Below are 15766 nucleotides of genomic sequence, written 5' to 3'. Positions count from 1 at the left end.
TGCATAGTGTAAAACCGCTTTATTCAGACAGTAAAAAGTCAGAAAACGTACTCACATGCTTCTAAAACAAAAACAGGCCTTGTCACCACTCAGAGGGTGTACTGTATTCGGGACCAGGTGCACCAAGATGGCGCCCGCGCCGGATGTGACGTCAGAACGTTCAGTCGTATAAGCTCCTCCCCTTGGCGTATCTACGCGTTACGTCACTCACACACGTGACTTCATCAGGATAACGCCCATCCCGGGTGGAGCTTTATTTATCTCAATGGCTAGCCAATCAGTAATACAAATGGGCTGAGCTTCACCGCCATAATAGTGGAGCTCACCTAGTGTGTGTAATCATCGGGGACGTCTAGTGACCAAACGGGCCCGTCCCTCTCAGGTATACAGAGATATACCTGAGAGTGTATACCTGAGAGTGACCAAACGGGCCCGTCCCTCTCAGGTATACAGATACCTATAAGATCCAATTGGGATAATACCTTGTCTAACATATAATAAGATCATAGGCAGGCAAAACCTGGCATATATAGAACAATAAGGGTAAAAATAATTGTAAAAATAATTATATTTAGGAGGAAACAAAAACTTAAAAAATACCTATATAAGGTCATTCTGTACCATCAGGTAGAATATATGGAATGACACCTGCCACTGGCAAAAAATATTGGTGCACCCGAATACAGTACACCCTCTGAGTGGTGACAAGGCCTGTTTTTGTTTTAGAAGCATGTGAGTACGTTTTCTGACTTTTTACTGTCTGAATAAAGCGGTTTTACACTATGCAAGCTCTCTTTCCTCATTTGTCATCGTGATGGAGGGAGATGTTTCAATTAAAGTTTTTGTTTTTTTCTCTGAAGTTCACTATTAACTTATAACTAACTTTTTTTTTTTTTTTTAGTTTTGGATAGAGTGGAGAGGGATTAGAACCCCTGTTAGTTTTTATTGCCGTCTGTGCCCCCCGTTAGGGAGATTCACCCCTCTCTATTTGTCCTGTTTACAGTTATAACCAAAAGTAAAAGATAATCCCAAATTTTGGGTTGTCACCAGAACAAAGATAAAGGGGAAATCTTCTAAATGGCACACTAGCTCTGGTGACAACCAGAGATTCCCGCACTTTGGAGGGATTTCCTCTTGCATCCTGTTTTGGCTATGGGGCAGGCAATGAAGGGAAATCCCCCAAATGGGACACAGAGGGCAAAAACAATTGTCAGGGGCCAAAAAAAAAAGTTTTGGATTTAGCTCATTTTAAACATAATTTAGTGAATTAAATTTAAACATCTGCAGTGTTTTAATTGTACCCCACGTGGAAGAAAAAATATATTTTAAATATATTTTTAAAATATTCTACCCAAATATATTGACATATATGTGAAATACTACAATTTGGGCCGTATTCAATATATTTAAAAAAAACAAAAAACACACACATATATATATATATATATATATGTGTGTATATGTATATGTATATATATATATATATATATGTCTGTGTGTGTGCGTATATATATTTTATATAAATATATATACTGTATGTTGAAATGCTTTTTTTAATATTAAAAAAGTATATGAAAAATATTTTACAAATACATTTTCAAATATATGTCTTTGAAATACATTTAATCTACATTTTTGGATTGCATTTACAAATACATGTAAAATTATATGTTAAAATGAATTTTTTATATATGTTAAAAAAATTCTGAAGAATATATTTAAAAAATATATATTTTTAAATATATGCCTTTAGAAAATATATTTAAATTTAAATTTTTTTTTAGAATACATGTTAAAATATATTAGCATAGGCCAATATATTGTAAATGTATGTCACATATAAAAAAAATTTTCTAAATATATTAGAAATATATTTCTCTTCCATGTGGGACGCCCCCTATTAGTTAGAGTTTACCAATGAACAAAACAGAACTGCTGGCGCATTTTTTCATGGAGTGCCAAAGCAACCTTCCAAACTCCATTTATATATATATATTTACATTTTTGGAATGCATTTACAAATATATGTAGATTTATATGTTAAAATTACTTTTTTATATGTTCAAATAAATCTGAAGAATATATTTTAAAAAAATATATTTTTAAATATATGCCTTTAGAAAATATATTTAAATTGAAATTCTTTTAGAATACATGTTAAAATATATTAGAGTAGGCCAATATATTATAATTATATCTCACATATATCATTTTTTTTCTAAATATATTGAAAATATATTTCTCTTCCATGTGGCACAACTCCTATTGGTTAGAGTTTACCAATGAACAAAACAGATCTGCTGGCGCATTTTTTCATGGAGTGCCAAAGCAACCTTCCAAAATATATATATATATATATATATATATATATATATATATATATATATATATATACATTTATATTATTGGAAAGCATTTACAAATATATGTAACATGATATGTTAAAATTACTTTTTTATATGTTCACATAAATCTAAAGAATATATTTTAAAAAAATATATTTTTAAATATATGCCTTTGGAAAATATATTTAAATTTAAAATATTTTAGAGTACATGTTAAAATATATTAGAGTAGGCCAATATATTATAACTATATCTCACATATATCATTTTCTTTCTAAATATATTGAAAATATATTTCTCTTCCATGTGGCACAACTCCTATTGGTTAGAGTTTACCAATGAACAATGCAGAACTGCTGGCGCCTTTTTTATGGAGTGCCAAAGCAACCTGCCAAACTATACTGTATAGTATATATATATATTTAAATTTTTGGAATGCATTTGCAACTGTATAAAAAAAGATATGTTAAAATGCCTTTTTTATATGTTAAAAAAAATTTGAAGAATGTATATAAAAAAAATATATTTAAATATATGCCTTTAGAAAATATATTTAAATGTACATTTTTTAGAATACATGTTAAAATATACTATCGTAGGCCAATATATTGTAAATATATGTCACATATATAATTTGTTTTCTAAATATATTGGAAATATATTTCTCTTCCATGTGGGATGCCCTCTATTGGTTAGAGTTTACCAATGAACAATACAGAACTGCTGGCGCATTTTTTCATGGAGTGCCAAAGTAATCTTCCAAACAATATATATTGTTTGGAAGATTACTTTGGCATATATTTTTATATATATTTGTAAATGCATTCCAAAAATGTAGATTTGTATATTTAAAGACATGCAATATATTTGAAATGTATTTTTACAAATATTTTTCATATATTTTGTAGTAAAAACACATTTCAGCATATAAATATATATATATTTATTAATTTATTGAAATATACCGGTATTTTGAAATATATTGAATATGGCCAAAATTGTAGCATTTCAAATATATGGCAATATATTTGTGAAGAATATTTTTAAAATATATTTCAAATATATTTTTCTTCCATGTGGGATTATATTTTACAGAAAAACCTCAACATACGCCTTAGCACACCCACTGATCTTTAATTTACTTCTTAATCCTCAACCCTACGCACTCCATCCCTAACCCTTGAAGTTTAACCGAAGCCCAAATTTATTTTTTTTTGTTGTAGATAGAGCGGGGAGGGATTAAAACCCCCTATCAGGTTTTTATATCGGTCTGTTTCCTTGTTAAAGTGATTCACCCTCTCTATTTTGTCATGTTTATGGATATCTATCTATCTATCTATCTATCTATCTATCTATCTATCTATCTATCTATCTATCCATCCATCCATCCATCCATCCATCTCTCTATCTATCTATCTATCTATCTCTATCTATCTCTATCTATCTCTATCTATCTATCTATCTATCTATCTATCTATCCATCCATCCATCCATCCATCCATCCATCTCTCTCTATCTATCTATCTATCTATCTATCCATCCATTCAGTCGTATCCGACCCCTGGTAATTGCATGGACCGTCACTCGTAAGCGACTTTTTCCACAAATTCTCCTAGCAATTATTTTTACAGGAAAGGTTGCCAGGTCTTTCCCCAACCCCCACCATGCAGGAGATCCTGCATGGCCAGGGATGAACTAGGACAATTTAGACAGGAGCCAATTAACCTACCAGCATGTCTTTGGTATGTGGGAGGAAACCGGAGTACCCGGAGGAAACCCACGCAAGCAGAGGGAGAACATGCAAACTCCATGCAGGATGCGCCATGGTTGGGAATCGAACCCATGACCCATTTACTGCATGGAAGACATGCTAACCACTAATATATATATATATATATTTTTTTTTTTTTTTTTTTTGTAATTGAAATATATTTTGAAATATATTGAATACGGCCAAAATTGTAGCATTTCAAATATTTGGGAATATATTTTGGAAGAATATTTTTAAAATATATTTCAAATATATTTTTCTTCCATGTGGGATTATAGAAAAACCTTAGCACACCCACTAATCTTTAATATACTCCTTAATCCTCAACCCTACGCACTCCATCCCTAACCCTTGAAGTTTAAACCGAAGCCCAAGTGTATTATTTTTAGTTGTGGATAGAGCGGAGAGGGATTAAAACCCCCTATCAGGTTTTTATATCGGTCTGTGTCCTTGTTAAAGTGATTCTCCCTCTCTATTTTGTCATGTTTATGGATATCACCAAGAGTGAAAGAGAAAGAAATTCTGAAATTTCGGGTTGTCAGCAAAATAGTGGGACTAGCAGGAAAGTCTTCCGATGAGGACACTTGTTCTGGTACCCTGGTGCCAACCAATGATTCCCCCCGACTTCCTGTTGTGGCTATGGGACAGGAAGTGAAGGGAAATCTTCCCAATGGGACACAAATTAAATAAAAAAAATGTTTTTATTAATTTTACAAAAGATGTCAAATATATGACAGGGGCTACAACCTTCCCTTACTCTATCCAAAATGAAAAATGTTTGCCTTTAGTTCTACTTTAATTCCTATAAATAATAAAAAATTATCATTCAAATTAGTCATGAGTAAATTTTCCAGGCTGATTTCTGGCACAGACAATGGAAGTACTTGTATTGATTTACCACATCTAAAATCATCTTGGAAAATCTAAAATGAAGCATTTGCATAATATAAACCCTGAATGTGCAGAAGATTGTGCTGGACTCACTGGATCAGTCACTGGTCGTAGGTGGGTGGCTGTGTGGGTGGGTAGGGAGATGTCCCTCCAGTCAGTTGTACCGAATGGTGGATACTGGCGGTAAACCCTCTTAGGGTTTGGGCTGCTGCCTTTCTGCTACGGCCTTGAGGTCATTTCCACACGTAGACTAGGAATAATAGAAAAGAAGGAGCGCCCGATGTCCAAAAGAATGCACTTTTGATGGTAGATTCAGAGACATTTACTGAGAATAACTACAAGTACATCAAGCCAACGCGTTTCAGGAGAAAAGACTCTCCCTTCTTCAGGGCTGTTGCTGCACGCTATTAAATGGGGAAAAATTCCCACGTCGGTTATATATTTTCCAGGTTTCAGAGGAAAAACTGACAGAGTGAAAGCTGTCATTCCAGGGACAGCAATGAGCTAATAATATAAACCCTGACACTATCCCTAATCTTTATCATTCATCCTAACCCTTAATGTGGTATTAATCCTCAGACATTAAATATGAACAAAGCATATCCCTCTATAGTGTGTAGTTGTCTTAGTTAATGTGTTACTAAACCCAGGACCCTGCATTCACTATATTGGGTCTCCCAGGACCCTGCATTCACTATATCCGGTCTCCCCAGACCCTGCATTCACTATATCTGGTCTCCCCGGACCCTGCATTCACTATATCCGGTCTCCCGGACCCTGCATTCACTATATCCGCTCTCCCCGGACCCTGCATTCACTATGTCTGGTCTCCACGCACCTTGCATTCACTATATCCGGTCTCCCGGACCCTGCATTCACTATATCTGATCTCCCTGGACCCTGCATTCACTATATCTGGTCTCCCCAGACCCTGCATTCGCTATATCTGGTCTCCCAGATCCTGCATTCACTATATCCGGTCTCCCCGGACCCTGCATTCACTATATCTGGTCTCCCCTGACCCTGCATTCACTATATCCGGTCTCCCCGGACTCTGCATTCACTATATCTGGTCTCTCCGGACCCTGCATTCACTATATCTGGTCTCCCCGGACCCTGCATTCACTATATCTGGTCTCTCCGGACCCTGCATTCACTATATCTGGTCTCCCCGGACCCTGCATTCACTATATCCGGTCTCCCACAGTACACAGAAAATGGAAATACAATTATTTTAGTAAATATAAACTGCTAAATACCTTTTCTCATCAGCAGTATATAGCAGCCTTGTGACTTCTATCAGTGTCCAGCACAGCACTGGTTAAAGTTTGTAGGTGGAGTTTTCTTTCTGCTCTAGGAGGATGCAAAACCCTGACTTCTGTCTGGACAGTGCTGGTTGGCCCTGTGCTGATCACTTGCATTCTCCCAAGAAAAAAAAAACCTCTCTAGCAATACACACTAAACTGAGCATGTGCAGAATGGCCACGGTTCAGTCTGTCTTATCAGGAGATAAAAGGGGGACACTGGAAGAAGGGGAGGATCAGAGAAGACAGGATCAAAAAGCATTTTTACACAATGCAGAGGATAAACCCTTTAAGTTCCACAGTGAGCATAACAAACATTCTTTACTGCATATACAGACTGATTTTACTGTTGTGGGTTTAGTAACACTTTAAGAGCACTAAGTGTCTTTTCTGTCTGCTGCGTCATTCCTCTATCAGCATTTGTCACTTCTGACAAGTTTTCCTGACACCATGAGAAATATGGTGACAGGGGAGGGACTTCCAGCAGATTGATAGCCTCAGCTCTGTTGCTGTGTGGAGGGGAGGGGGTGTCTCTTCCCTCCAATCAGCTCTCAGAGCTCTTCTCACTGAGCTCTGTAGAGTGCAACTTCAGCTCTGGGTTTAGTAACACTTTAAGAGCACTAAGTGTCTTTTCTGTCTGCTGCCTCATTCCTCTGCTATCAGCATTTGTCACTTCTGACAAGTTTTCCTGACACCATGAGAAATATGGTGACAGGGGAGGGACTTCCACCAGATTGATAGCCTCAGCTCTGTTGCTGTGTGGAGGGGGTGTCTCTTCCCTCCAATCAGCTCTCAGAGCTCTTCTCACTGAGCTCTGTAGAGTGCAACTTCAGCTCTGGGTTTGCTAACACTTTAAGAGCACTAAGTGTCTATTCTGTCTGCTGCCTCATTCCTCTGCTATCAGCATTTGTCACTTCTGACAAGTTTTCCTGACGCCATGAGAAATATGGTGACAGGGGAGGGACTTCCACCAGATTAATAGCCTCAGCTCCGTTCCTGTGTGCTGTGTGGAGGGGAGGGGGTGTCTCTTCCCTCCAATCAGCTCTCAGAGCTCTTCTCACTGAGCTCTGTAGAGTACAACTTCAGCTCTCCACCCCCTTTTTTTCTGAACTGTCGAACAAGCTTTAAAATTCAGCACTTTGAATGGCTGTAGAGAAGAGGTGACAGTAGATAAACAGGTACAACATATGTTTGAGGATTTGTATCACTTGAGGCCAGTCACTTCACCGGGTATATGTAAGGATCTACAACCACTTTAATCTAAACCCTAACTCAACCCCTGATCCCTAACTCTGACCCCAATTCTTGAAGAGTAACTTTATAACAATCATAATTCTCACTCTGGCAAAACTTTTGAAGGCCAAAACAAACCTATGCTGTTCTACATCAGCAACAAAAATGTTGGCACTGTTGTATAGCAGACCAAGAAATCAATGGCAAAAACCCAAAAAGAGAAACATTGGTGCCAAACACAACGGATTCAACCACCGACAACACAAACATTTGGAATTGGATACGAGGCTCCTGGGAAAACATCCACATATTGCAGAGATATAACAATGCTCCATGCTAATCATTCACGTGAACAAAAAATTGTTTACAAATTCTGTGGAGCAACAGCTGAGATTCTTTTCAATTCTTTCATAACCAGTGGTCATCTATGGGCAGATCTTTCAAGAAAAGTTGGTGAGAGGTCTGGAGCAGGGGCAACAGTCCGACAACTCATGGGGCTCCCGGGCAATAGGGGATCATGGGGCCCCTGTGTCCTTGCCCAAACTCAAAAAAGCCTATGAAAAAGGTACCAGGGGCATCTCATGGGGCCCCCTACTGACCCCGGGCCCTCGTTTCCAAATGGTCAGTTCGCCCCGGGAGGCATATGCTAGGGAAGAACATTGGAAAATCTCCCTTCTCTTTTGGTTAAGTAGATGGAATCGAAATTAGGACCAAGTTTTCATTATTCAGAGATTCAGATGTATCTGAATTTCAGAATCACAATAGTAACGAATTTCAACGAATCTAAAATAAATTATAACGAGGCAAGATATCCGAATTCGGATTTGAAAATGAATTAGAATTGGAAACATATTACAAGAAATACAGTAAGGTATATGTAACGGAACCGACCCTGACTGTGCTTGGGTACTTCCGTTAGAATACCGCTTCCCCGTCCGAACACCAACAGCAAACACCACAGCCGACCATGCAAGACTAGACGACACCAGTCTTGAAGTAAACCAGGAGGTAGACTAGTTTATTTTAACACAGATGCAAGATATATACACTCAGGGGACAGTCCCCCCTCCCTGCATAATGACACAGGGCGGGGCAATTTACATTTAGTAACAAGAGACACACAGGTATTCAAACTTCACACCAGCAGACAGTCCCATCAGGAGGGAGGGCTGCTGGAGACACCCCACTAAGCTAATGCACATAAACACATACATCCCATAATAGTTTGCTCCCAAGCCAGATATACACAATAGAATGCAGCCACATGACATTAAACAATCAACAACCCCCACACAATATTAGGACAGATCACCCTGTACCCCTAACAAGCACAGGGTGACTCACAGATAATAGGGATATGGAGAGCGGAGACAGGGGTCTCCCCACCTCTCCAAAGTGAGCTTGGTTCCATGGGCCCCCCCCACTCAAAGTGACTCCCGTCACAGTATAAAATTGAGTCCTGTTTAGCCTGCTTTGGAGAATAAAATAGAAAAGAATAGAATAGAACAGAATATAATAGTATAAATAAGAATAAAATAGAACAGAATACTGTAGAAAAGAATAGAATAGGATAAAACAGAATAAAAAAAATTGAATAAAAAAATAAAGAAATAGAATTTATTAGGATAGAATAGAATAAAGCAGAATAGAATAGAAAATAAAAGAATAGAATAGAAAATAAAGAATATGCTAGAATAGAATAGAGTAGAATAGAATAGAAAACTAGACTAGATTAGAATAGTATAGAATAGAGTAAAAATAGAATGAATATAGCTGTCTTCTGAAATAAGGAAAACAAATCTCTTGCTTGGCTTTTAAATACGGGGCCATGTGTGCCCAACTGGTCACCTAAAACACTCCTGCATTTTACACCGAAAAGGTGGAATTGTGGCAGACTGTACTAACAAATGTGGCCAAAAGGTTATTGACACCTGACCATTACACCTACGCTCACCGACCACTTTATTAGGTACACCTTGCTAGTGCCAAGAAAATCTCCCCCATACCATTACACCACCACCACCAGCCTGAACCATTGATACAAGGCAGGATGGATCCACCTCACCATGACACCACCACCACCAGCCTGAACCATTGATACAAGGCAGGATGGATCCACCACACCATGACACCACCGCCACCAGCCTGAACCATTGATACGAGGCAGGATGGATCCACCACACCATGACACCACCACCCCCAGCCGGAACCATTGATACAAGGCAGGATGGATCCACCACACCATGACACCACCGCCACCAGCCTGAACCATTGATACGAGGCAGGATGGATCCACCACACCATGACACCACCACCACCAGCCTGAACCATTGATACAAGGCAGGATGGATCCACCACACCATGACACCACCACCACCAGCCTGAACCATTGATACAAGGCAGGATGGATCCACCACACCATGACACCACCACCACCAGCCTGAACCGGTGATACAAGGCAGGATGGATCCATGCTTTCATGTTGGTTACGCCAAATTCTGACCCTACCATCTGAATGTCGCAGCAACCAGTCTGCCCATTCTCCTCGGACCTCAACAAGGCATTTTCATCCACACAACTGCCACTCACTGGATATTTTCTCTTTTTCGGCCCATTCTCTGTAAACCCTAGAGATGGTTGTGCGTGAAAATCCCAGTAGATCAGCAGTTTTTGAAATACTCTGACCAGCCCATCTGGCACCAACAACCATGCCACTTTCAAAGTCACTTAAATCCCCTTTCTTCCCCATTCTGATGCTCGGTTTAAACTTCAGCAAGTTGTCTTCACCATGTCTAGATGCCTAAATGTATTGAGTTTTTACCATGTGATTGTTGGACATCTTGTTCCAAAACTATGGTTATTAATAAGGTGTCACCACCCTTTGCAGCTACAACAGCTCCACTCTTCTAGGAAGGTTTTCCACAAGATTTTGGAGTGTGTCTGTGGGAATTTGTGCCCATTCTGCCAAAAAAACATTTGTGACGTCAGGTCCTGATGATGGATGAAATGACCTGGAACATAATCTGCAATACATTTCATCTTGATGCAGGGGCGGACTGACAACTCATGGGGCCCCCGGGCAATAGGAGATAATGGGGCCCCTGTGTCCTTGCCCAAACTCAAAAAAGCCTATGAAAAAGGAACCAGGGGCATCTCATGGGGCTCCCTACTGACCCGAGTTTCCAAATGGTCAGTCCGCCCCTGTCTTGATGTTCAGTAGGGTTGAGGTCAGGGAACTCATGTTCTTCCACATGCTACTGATCAAGCCATGAGAGATAAACTGACCCGAAGTCATCATAGCTTCCTTTTACTAAGCATACAGTAGATATAACTCATAAAACTAAATTCTAAAATGATTTCCTTCCTGATAATGAATGGATGGACAGGAACCAAAAACCAGGACCACCAAACTCATCAAGCCATGTCTTTATGGAGATGTTGGCTGAGAAACCCTGGCTCATTCCAGTTCATCCCAGTGGTGTTCAGTGGGGTTGTAGTCAGGGATCTGTGAAGGTCACTCAAGTTACTCCACACCAAACCCATCAAACCAGGGGCAGACTAACTATTTTGAAACTCAGGCACTGCCCGAGGGCCGGGGTCAGTAGGGGGACCCATGAGATGCCCCTGGTACCTTTTTCATAGGCTTTTTTGAATTTGGGCAAGGACACAGGGACCCCATGATCCCCTATTGCCCAGGGGCCCCATGAGTTGTCAGTCTGCCCCTGCATCAAACCAAGTATTTATGGAGCTAGCTTTGTGCACATTGTCATGTTCAGAAGGGTTGTGGTCAGAGCTCTGTGAAGGCCACATAAGTTACCCCACACCAAACCCAACAAGCCATGTTCTTATGGAGCTGGTTTGTACACAGGGTCACAGTCATGCTGAAACAGAAAAGGGCCTTCACCAAACTATTTCCACAAGGCTGCAACAGTTGTATGCTATAGGATAACCAGTACCCTTCACTAAAAACACCAGAGCTCAATCATTTGGAAGGAAGACCACATACATTTGGCCATATACAGAGATCTGATGGACAAGTGTCTACAAACGTGTGGCCATATGTTGTACAATGATCTAAATTTTCAGAGAAGGTGCTTAGGAGTGATGATGCTTCATTAATATGATTCTAAATAAATGACTCTAACAGTATATCTTACCTTACACACCTTTAATCGATCTTATTCTCCCCCTTCAGGTTGCTTCAGGATGTCCAAGTAAGCAGGTAAGGGTCTTCTCTCCAGCCTGTAATATCAGCATGTCCCTCTGTCCCTGAGACCCTTAACCTGTGAGAAAAAAATGTCACAGGTGAGGTTCTGAGGAGCCGAGTGGCCCGTTTTCGCTACAGCATTGGACAAAGGATTAAAACCACCACTCAATGGCAATGTTCAGCATTGGGACCTGCACCAGGAAAAAAATCGGTGGATAACCTTTTTGGATTAGCTGATATTATGCAGTAGTATCAACCATTTTATTCTCCAATGTCTTATATTTAGGTAAACCTCCACTTTTACACCCCTGGAAAAAAAATCAGAGTTCATATCTCTCAGATTGTATTTTCTTTAACATCAGCAGAAAAATATCAATTATTAAAGAAAAAATACAACATAAATTTAGGTATGAAAATGTCGAGGAAAATGCTGAAAAGCTTGCTTGTTCTGCCAACATTCTCAGCAGTTGGCCATGTTACCAATGGAGCAGATCTTCTGGTTGGCTAGCTCTGATTCCAGTCCTCTTAAGGAGAAACCACATGACCACTAGTTTAGCAACCTTCTGCTTAAAAAAGCCTGAACTCTAGTTATATATTTTTATATAAACATTTTTCTCAGTTTTAAAATAAATCTGCAGCTTGAGCAGAGGGCTAATTTAAAGGGTTAGTCCGCTCAAAAGTGACGTTTTATTTTATTAATTTAAAAAATATATATTTATATATTTTTTAATTCTTTTTATTTTAAATATGCGATATTGTTATTTATTGTAGTTTTATTTTTATTACTTATCTTTTTATTATTTTTTTTAAAATTAACTCTAAGAATTTATTAACTGGAGCTTGAAAGGGAGATTTTGCAATTGGAATATCCTACTCTGTCCCTGTTTCAGTTTTAGCTGTTCCCCATTATCTTTGTGTTACATTTTCCATAATATAAAAATACTTTTAAAAAAACAGGAAGAATGGAAGATTTTCATCATGGCCACAGTAGCTGTGGAGACCCCGAAACTCAGCAAAGAGAGCTTACCAATGCAGCCCCCAAAAATAAAAGAAACTGACAGGTGGTCTAACTCTCTAGAATCTACCAAAAAACTGAAATATCATGTTCGGGTGGACTTTCCCTTTAATCACCTGCTGCAGTTCTATTAACATTCTGTCTATATGGTTCCAGAGATTTGTCCGGCTCTGGTCACTTTCGCAGATCAATACCAAACATAGCTTATAATTACAGTTTAATGGGTAGGGTTGCTTGATGAGGCTGCATTAATGGTACTGTAATCAATTAAATGTAGGCATGATAAATGATACTCTTAAGAAATGCTTGAGGACCTGGACGCAATGTCCCAATGTTGCCTACCTAAGAGACTTGTATGGTCCATCCTTTAAAAATATACCTCCAGATCCTTAAGAAATTCCTGAGGTCCCAGACTCCATGTCTCAGTGTTGCCTACCCAGCAGACTTGCATGGTCTGTCCTTTAAAACTATAATTCTAGATCCTTAAGAAATTCTTGAGGACCCAGACACCATGTCTCACTGTTGTCTACCCAGAAGACTTGCATGCTTCGTGCTTTAAACTTATACCTCTAGATCTTTAATAAATTCTTGTGGACCCAGACTCCATGTCTCTATCTTGCCTACCGAGGAGATTTGAATGGTCCATCCTTTAAAACTATACTTATAGATCCTTAAGAACTTCTTGAAGACCCAGATGCCATGCCTAAATGTTGCCTACCCAGAAGATTTGAATGGCCCATTGTTTAAAACTATAGTTCTAAATCCTTAAGATATTCTTGAGGACCCAGACACCATGTCTCAATGTTGTCTACCCAGAAGACTTGCATGCTCCGTGCTTTAAACTTATACCTCTAGATCTTTAATAAATTCTTGTGGACCCAGACTCCATGTCTCAATCTTGCCTACCGAGGAGATTTGAATGGTCCATCCTTTAAAACTATACTTATAGATCCTTAAGAACTTCTTAAAGACCCAGATGCCATGCCTAAATGTTGCCTACCCAGAAGATTTGAATGGCCCATTGTTTAAAACTATAGTTCTAAATCCTTAAGATATTCTTGAGGACCCAGACACCATGTCTCAATGTTGTCTACCCAGAAGACTTGCATGGTTTGTCCCTTAAAACTATACATCCAGATCCTAAGAAAGACCGAAAGACCATGTCTCAGTGTTGCCCAGAAGAATTGCATGGCCCATCCTTTAAAATTATACTTCTAGATCCTTTAGAAATCCTTGAGGACCCAGACGGCATGTCTCAATGTTGCCTACCCAGGAGATTTGCATGGTTCATCCTTTAAAACTTTACCTTTTAGATCCTTAAGAAATTCTTGAAGACTCGGATGTCATGTCTCAATGTTGCCTACTCAGGAGACTTGCAAGGTTCCTCCTTTAAAACTACCATATATCTCTAGATCTTTAAGATATTCTTGAGGACTCAGACGCCATGTCTCAATGTTTCCTAACCAGGGGACTTGCATGGGCCATCCTTTAAAACTATACTTGTAGATCCTTAGACCTGCTACAGCCCCCACCCAACATTCATATAACCCCCCTACTGAAACGTGTCTACTATCGTCCAATCCAATGGATACGGTCTTTACTCACCTAATATCTATTATGAATGTGGTCAGATGTATGGTCAACTGTGTTGCATTTTCTTGCATTTTATTGACCTTAGAAAAAAACATGTTGTATGGGATCTTTCCATCATTATTGGTTATCCTTCAATAAAGTATACATAAAATAAAACCATGTCTTTCAGTGAGTTCTTGTGTGCTTTATTCAGTTCTAAAGAAAATGCATTGAGGAGTTTTTAAAAAAATTGAAAAATAAAATGTAAATAACAGGCAACTGGCTCAATTCACAAAGCCATCCTTTCTCAACTCTTTTAACATGGAGGGACCCTTGATACAAATTTCGGGTCTCAGGGAACCCCTGCTAATAATTACTATATCTACAGTTATTTAATTGATGTGAATGGGTTACGGTATTTGGATAGTGGGAGAAGGACCCCTTATATTGGTGAACGGTGGGAGAAGGACCCCTTTATATTGGTGGACAGTGGGGAAGGACTCCCTTATATTGGTGGATAGTGGGAGAAGGACCCTCTTATATTGTGGACAGTGGGAGTAGGACCCCCTTTTATTGGTAGACAGTGGAGAAGAACCCCCTTATATTGGTGGACAATGGAGAAGGACCCTCTTATATTGGTGGACAGTGGGAGAAGGACCCCCTTATATTGGATGACATTGGAGAAGGACTCCCTTATATTGGTGGATAGTGGGAGAAGGACCCTCTTATGTTGGTGGACAGTGGGAGAAGGACCCCCTTATATTGGTGGACAGTGGAGAAGGACCCTCTTATATTGGTGGACAGTGGGAGAAGGACCCCCTTTTATTGGTGGACAGTGGAGAAGGACCCCCTTATATTGGTGGACAGTGGAGAAGGACCCCCTTATATCGGTGGGCAATGGAGAAGGACCCCTTATATTGGTGGATAGTGGGAGAAGGGCCCTCTTATATTGGTGGGCAATGGAGAAGGACCCCTTATATTGGTGGACAGTGGGAGAAGGGCCCTCTTATATTGGTGGGCAATGGAGAAGGACCCCTTATATTGGTGGACAGTGGGAGAAGGACCCCTTATATTGGTGGACAGTGGAGAAGGACCCCCTTATATCGGTGGGCAATGGAGAAGGACCCCTTATATTGGTGGACAGTGGGAGAAGGGCCCTCTTATATTGGTGGACAGTGGGAGAAGGACCCCCTTATATTGGTGGACAGTGGAGAAGGACCCTCTTATATTGGTGGACAGTGGTTTAAGGACCTCCTTATATTGGTGGACAGTGGAGAAGGACCCTCTTATATTGGTGGACAGTGGAGAAGGACCCTCTTATATTGGTGGACAGTGGAGAAGAACCCCCTTGTATTGGTGGACAGTGGAGAAGGACCCCCTTATATTGGTGGACAGTGGAGAAGGACCCCCTTATATTGGTGGACAGTG

The 15766-nt window shown here is 39.6% G+C and overlaps 1 long non-coding RNA gene across 1 annotated transcript in view; it reads left to right on the top strand.

The window, feature by feature from the left end:
• LOC149432669 (uncharacterized) overlaps positions 1–14515 on the top strand; it is a 33682-nt gene extending 19167 nt beyond the window's left edge. The window contains exon 2 of the long non-coding RNA XR_016308975.1: positions 11740–14515. This is a non-coding gene — a long non-coding RNA (uncharacterized LOC149432669). The remainder of the gene's footprint in view (positions 1–11739) is intronic.
• Positions 14516–15766: the final 1251 nt, after the last annotated feature.

This window comes from Staurois parvus, unplaced genomic scaffold (assembly GCF_062004578.1).
Source record: "Staurois parvus isolate SC_StPar_1 unplaced genomic scaffold, SC_StPar_1.0 ptg002113l, whole genome shotgun sequence".
In the NCBI taxonomy this organism is placed as follows: domain Eukaryota; kingdom Metazoa; phylum Chordata; class Amphibia; order Anura; family Ranidae; genus Staurois; species Staurois parvus.
Note: the sequence above shows the minus strand (reverse complement) of the source record. Positions and strands in the feature narration are given on the sequence as shown.